This window comes from Grammomys surdaster, unplaced genomic scaffold (genome assembly GCF_004785775.1).
Source record: "Grammomys surdaster isolate TR1022 unplaced genomic scaffold, NIH_TR_1.0 125750, whole genome shotgun sequence".
NCBI lineage: Eukaryota > Metazoa > Chordata > Mammalia > Rodentia > Muridae > Grammomys > Grammomys surdaster.
This window is the reverse complement of record NW_021620582.1, coordinates 969,212-975,820: the sequence shown is the minus strand read 5'-3', so window position 1 is coordinate 975,820 and position 6,609 is coordinate 969,212. Positions and strand designations below refer to the sequence as shown.

Genomic DNA, 6,609 nt, shown 5'->3' with positions numbered 1-6,609 from the left:
TAAAGGTGTGTGCCATTGGGAAATTATTTTAATCATTGAAATGACTCTTGAAAAAATTATTCTAAAGATTTTTGAGGGTTGAGAGAGATGTATCAGGTGCTGAGCATGTACTGGTCATGAGTACAGAGTTCAGTTCCTGGCCACACATATGGTATGGCTCATAGTCCCCTGTAACTCTAGTCCTGAGGGGAACCCACACCTCTTCTCTCTGCCCCCACCAATGCTCATGCACATACATATACAGATAATTAAAATATAATAGAAAACCCTTTTTTTCTTTGTGTAGCCCTGGCTGTCCTGGAACTAGCTAGCTCTGTAGACCAGAGCTCAGAAATCGGCCTGTATTTGCCTCCCAAATCCTAGGATTAAAGGCATGGCCTGCAATAAATCTCGTTAAAAACAAGTTTTGTAGGTCTTACCTTGTTGCTCAAGTTTTCTGGAGACTTCTAATACTGGTATTTAGACTGGTATAAAAAACTTCTTGTATGGAAATGTAATTGGCAGAACTTTAGAAAATACAGGAACACCATTCTCAGTGTAGTTTCACCTATGATGAAATTGTGCTGCTTTCCAGAATAAATGACTCTCGTCAGTAGCCCTCTGCTAGGTCTTGTTTGCCCAGTGTGTATTCGTTAGTAGTTTGGAATTATTGGTGAATTTAAGATCCTTTGCTTTTTAAGTGAAATTCCTCACTCCTAAATGGCTTACTAAATGGCTGAGTAATTTGGGTTGCTGAAATCAGAACACCAGGCTAGGGCGTGGTAGCTCATGCCTTAAATACCATATCTCCGTATTTAAGACCTGCCTGTTTTACAGAGGGAGGCCAACTTTGTCGATATATCTAGATCCTGTCTCAAAAAACTAATAGTGGAAAATCTGTAATGTGCATAGACTATCAAGTAGAATGGCTTTATAACGTGTCAATTATGTGTTGATAATTGAATGGCCTAGCAAGTGTCATTCGAAAAACTGATTGTTGGCTTCTCTGATAAACCAGCATCATTCCTACATGTAAGAGAAGAGGGTAGTTGGGCTTGTTTCCAGTCACGTTCAACATTTTTCCAGAGTTCCTCACCCTGACTAACAGGTATCCTGAGTACACGAGAGGAGGGCATGCATGTAGGGGCTGGACCAAAACGGACCAACAGAACTCCAAAAAGGGCTTCACATTCCTCTAAGTGATCGTGGGAGATCACCAAGCCAGTCGACCCAAGATGGCCTCCCGAGACAGGTAGCAGGTGCTGTCCTGGTTTGGAGCGCCCCCAGTGGTGGGGGTCAGAGGCCGGTCCTGCCAGCCCGCCGCCGGTTCCTATTTCCAATCAGGCATATCTGCGGTTGCCTACGTACCCTTCCCAGTCTCAGGCCCTCCCACCCTTCAGAGACTTCCTGGATGGCGCCCGGCTCCGGCCATACTATTGGTGGGTAGAGGGCGGTGGGCGGGCCCAGGAGCATGGAGGACTAGCAAGCTTGCTTGCGGCGAGGGCTGGCCGTGCTCCGCCGGAAGGCGCCTTGTTCTCCCGGACGGTGGGTTGCAACTCTTGCCCGGGGAAGGAAGCCGCAGGACTGGCTCAGGTAAGCCTGCGGCACGCGCGGCTCCACCAAGCCTCGTCGGAGCCTGGGCGGGTAGTGGGTGGGGTAACAACGTCCTCGCTCGCACCCATGCGGGTGCAGCTCTGAGTGATCAGGTGCGGGATGCTTAGGGTTGAACCACTCTCCTTTGTGAGAGGCAGGCGCTGGGGACCGTACGGGCCGCGGGGCTGTGCTGGGACGGGCCGCGAGTGAGCTGCTGGGGCCAGCGTGGAGTTTTGGAGCATGTCATTGCACTGCTGGGCGAGGCGCACATTCGAGACAGTTGCCGTTTTCTCCTTCCTTCTTCACAAGAAGAAAAACTCCCCTGCTCGGTTAGGTTACTCCATACGTTGGAGTCAGAAGTGTGAGGCCAGGGTTTTATTTTGTTTGGTTGGATTTTTTTCCCCCTCTCCTCTCCCATCTTTAATGTTTTAGTAAATGTTGGTAGGAAAGCCTGGGGCGAACGTGTGCAGATTTATTTTGTACCCAGTTTCTGTGGGGCTGTTGCAAAGTAGAGGTGATGGAGAAACAGCTCAAGTCTTGTGTCTTCCTTGACAGGTCTGCAGAGCTCTTTGGTTTTCTGATTCATTATGTAAACTCCTCGCTAAGAGAGGACTGCCTCTTGGCGAATATTTAAAATTTGTTTTTTTTTTAATTTACCTGTTTCTGGTGTCTCAAAAAATATGCCTTCCATTGCTGCAGCAGTGCACATGCAGCGGCATGTCTTTAAGGGGCAGTCCTGACGTCGGTCAAGGCTTCCCAGAAGAGGTATGTAGTGAACCAGTCTGCAGTGAGTGAGCAAAGTGAGCCAGGAGTCGGCTCACGGACTCATTTTCCTTCAAAAGATAGACACAGTGAGACGTCTCAGACACAAGTGAGGAAGTTGCTTTATCAATTTTGCTGCATTCTGCCATCACATTGATGTCCACGGGATCTTTGGTCTGAGTTTAACTCAGAGACTGGCTTAGTGCCAGCTGAGGTCGTTTTGGAGGCACATCAGATTCTAGAAAGTGGATTTGCAATTTGAATGTTTCCCTTTTGTTGTTGATGTTGTTGTTTGTTTCTTTTGAAACGGTATTGGCTTTCCTTTTGTTGTTGTTGTTTTTGTTGTTGTTGGTTTTTTTTTCGAGACAGGGTTTCTCTGTGTAGCCCTGGCTGTCCTGGAACTCACTCTGTAGACCAGGCTGGCCTCGAACTCAGCAATCTGCCTTCCTCTGCCTCCCAAGTGCTGGAATTAAAGGCATGGCGCCCCCACCGCCCGGCTCTGGCTTTCCTTTTGTAGACCAGGCTGGCCTCTAACTCACAGAGATCTTCCTGCCTCTGCCAGGATTAAAGGCACTTACATCCGGCTGCTGCTGGGATATTGTCTTCTTAATTACAGAGTCTCTAATGCCTAGAAATTTCTTTTTTATGGTCACCCAGCAGGTTCCACAACAAGTTGTTGTCAATTTCTTAGGGCAGGAAGTGGGCAACTTCTTTTTTGTTAACTTGTTTTTCCTTGGGTGTCATATCCTTCTGTAGTGCTGGCCATTCCCAGTGGGGACTCTGAGATGAGGGGTCCTACAACAACCCCTGATTGCTTTACTTTGTTGTTGTGGTTTTTGAGACAGTCTGTCATAGTCCAGGTTGGCCTCCAGCTCACTGTTCATGGAGAAGGACTTTGAAGTCTAGGTCTTTATGTCTCTACCTCCCAAGTTCTTGGATTATACAAATTCACTACTACCAAAATCTTGAAAATGGAAAACATTACTTGAAATATTTTAGAGTTATTCCAGCCATTAAGATAATAAAGGTTATGATAAGAAATACAGCATAATTCTACTTAAAAGCTGTCACAAATAACAGTGGTATGACACAGACTACCAGACAAGGCAAAGGTCAGTGGAAAGAGTGAGAGAGAAAGAGAGAGACAGAGGCAGATAGAGAGACATCTGGGTTCAGTCCTCTGAACCCTCCCCACACCAAATAAAAGAGAAAGAAAAGGCTCACAGAAGGTTTAAAGCTAAAATCACAGAAGAGCAGCAATAAAGGATTTGGTGGAGGAATGTAGGTTCTAGCACAGCTCATGTCTTCTCAGTGTTTGATCCATGCAGCTGGCTCTTTGATTTTTTTTTTTTTCCTAATTCTCAAACTGGCCAAATCCTTTTAGAAGTGGATGGAGAATATATCTGCTGAGCTGATTTTTGTATTGCCAGGAATACAAAAATTTTAGTATTTCCTAGGACAACCTTTTCTGTAGTATTCCTGGATGATAGGGCAGGATACCCACTGGGGCAGAATTTTGTTTTGAAAATGACATTTTGTGTGAAGGAGCAGTTTCTGTTAGGTAATAGAGGGTGGTGAGGAGATTCTTTAATGAAAACTTTTATATATGTCACCTTTGAAAAGAGAATTTGCATAAGCAATACTGTGACTGAGAGTTAATTGAGGATTTCTGTTATTGAAAGAATAAGCTTTAATGCTTTTATCTATGGAAGAACTACTGCATCCAGATAAATGTTAAGTGGCTTTGTGAAATTATTTATCCACAGCCCTGAAATCTTCTATCTTCTCGAGCTTAAAGTCAGCTTAATACTTGGGAGAGAAACAAAAGACAAAATAAAACCCTTTTTCCTGAAGCCATGGGCTCACCAGGAGAAGTCACCATATACTCTGCTTGCCTGTGGTCTTGACTCTGCTCTCACGTCTTCCAGTGCCTTCCTTCAATTCTTCTGTGGCCATTCTGGTGTTACTGTCTTTTTCTTTGGCATTTGATTCATGGGGTAGGTAGGTGCTCATGTTTCCTGTGTTACTGAGTTATGTTTTGTTCTCTCTAGAGTGATTTTTCCTCTTAGGATATTGTTTACTTTTTTGTCTTAATGTACCAGTCCTGTGTTCAATGAATGTCTAGTACCCAAAGGACAGCTTATTTTTATGTAACAGACAGCAGCTATTTTTTTTCTATTGCCTAAAAACTTCTCCCCACAATTTACTGCATTCCAGATCTGGTCCTAGATAATCTCTTCCTCTTTAACCTCACAGTTTGTTTTATGTGTATTTATGAAATGAAATTTAGCTCTTTTTTGTGTTTTCTTGCTCTACCTTTTAAATTTTTCATTGTGAGAGGTGAGGGTTATAATTTGGTTGAGTGGTTGCAGAGCATATACAAACCAATGGGTTAAATTCTAATAATAGCTAAAAAGCACCCAAAGCTCAAAACTAAACTTCTTGTGTATTTGTCTTATACAATATGTCTGCCTCTGCATAGTTACAGATGTTTACAGTTTAGGCTGCAGATCATGTTAGTACCTGAGGTTTCTTTTTAAGCTGTTCTGAACAGTTCTGTAGGTAATTTTGTCTCTTTTAATTTGATGATTTCATAGTTGAGTACTGTATTTATATAACTTGCATCCTTCCCCTCTCCCTCCAGCACCTCCCGTTCCTCCGTTCCCTCCCACTAGTGCCCTCTTCCTCTTTAGTTATTGCTACATGTGTATGTGTATATGAATGTCTGAGTATAAACCTGTCGCGTCCACTCAGTGTTGCTTGTGTGATGTGGAGGGACTTTTTGGGATTGGCCAATCCCTGAGGCTCACCTTCATTCTACCTCTTTTAGCAGCCATTAATTGCCCATTGCTCTTCCTCAAGGACTAGTAGGAGCTTGACTTTCTGCAGGCAATTTTTTTGTTGTTGTTTGTTTGTTGTTTTGAGACAAAAAATAATGTAGGTCAGGCTGGCATTGAACTCTGTTATATAATTCTGAGACTGGCTTCGAACTCCTAATCTTCCCAAATGTCCCTAAATATCAGCAAAACAGGTCTGTGTCACTGTACCCAGCCTTTTCCTTTTCTTACCTTTTTCTTTTTTTTTTTTAATTGATCAGTATTTTCTGTCCTTCAGCAGGATCCTTGAGTTGTTTAATGTCACGTGAAGCAAAATGTTCAACTTAAAGTATCTTATATTTAGCTTTCAGATTGTAGCAAGTCTTTAAAAACAGAAACACTTAAATTCTATCCATTAATGGCATGTTATCCAGTTATCAAAGGTTCAGTAGGAGGGGCTATGGATATAATACTTGCCTAATGTATACAAGGCCCAAGCCCAGTCTATAGCACCACCAAAAAAATCCAGAAAACTCAGAATGGCATAGATAGCAACTTCATCTTCAGCAGGAATAGATCCAAGAGTATATTCTTAGCAGTGGAACAATTTGGGGAACTTAGAATTCCACTTTCTTCAAATTCATGTTATCACTATATGTGGTCCAACTAGTTTATTTGAAAAGATGTCTAAAAATAATGATTTATTAGTATACATAATTACCGATAAGTTCTCTTTATTGTTGAAAGAATGAAATATACCTGATTTTATTTCTTCTGCCTATCTCCAGAGAAACTTGTAATATATAACTTCACTGGGAAATGATAGTTCAGTAGCAGTCTACTGAAATTACTTAGAAATAATTTCTAGAATTGTATCCTTTCCCATATATTAGCACCTAAAATGTGATAGTGATAAACTTTTTGTTAATTCCCCAACAGTCTAATAAAATAATTCCATAATGACCTTTTTGTTCTGAGAGTCTATAACTTTTTAAAAAGAACATTTAATGTTTTTAAATGTATTTTATTTTATTATTATTTGTGTGTTTGAGACAGTCTCTCACATAGCCCTACCTGTTCTTTAACTCTTTATGTAGACCAGACTGGCCTTGAACTCACAGAGAATCCACCTGCTTCTATCTCCTAAGTGCTGGGATTGAAAGCTTGTACCATCATGCCTGAAACTTTTTATTTTTAAAGATTCGTTTACCTCCGTATGTATTTATGTCTGTCTGTATTTGTATATGTACATATGTATCTGTGCTGTACACTTACAAAGGCCAGAAGAGGGCACTAGAGTCACAGACCTTTGTAGGAGGCCTGGCTTGTTAGGTGGGTGCTGGATCTGAGCTGTGGTCCTCTTGATTGTGCTGCAAGTGTTTTTAACCTCTGCGCTATCAGCATACAAACACAACCTTCTTTTTTTTTTTTTTTTTTTTTTTTTTTTTTTTTTTTTTTT

The 6,609-nt window shown here is 41.9% G+C and overlaps 1 protein-coding gene across 2 annotated transcripts in view; it reads left to right on the top strand.

The window, feature by feature from the left end:
• Positions 1–1,525: 1,525 nt before the first annotated feature.
• Positions 1,526–6,609, top strand: part of Chd8 (chromodomain helicase DNA binding protein 8) — a 62,765-nt gene continuing 57,681 nt past the window's right edge. The window contains exon 1 of one of the 2 annotated variants that reach the window (XM_028788426.1): positions 1,526–1,572. The gene's annotated coding sequence lies outside the window, so the exon portion shown is untranslated. The remainder of the gene's footprint in view (positions 1,573–6,609) is intronic. The other variant, XM_028788427.1, reaches the window with a different exon arrangement.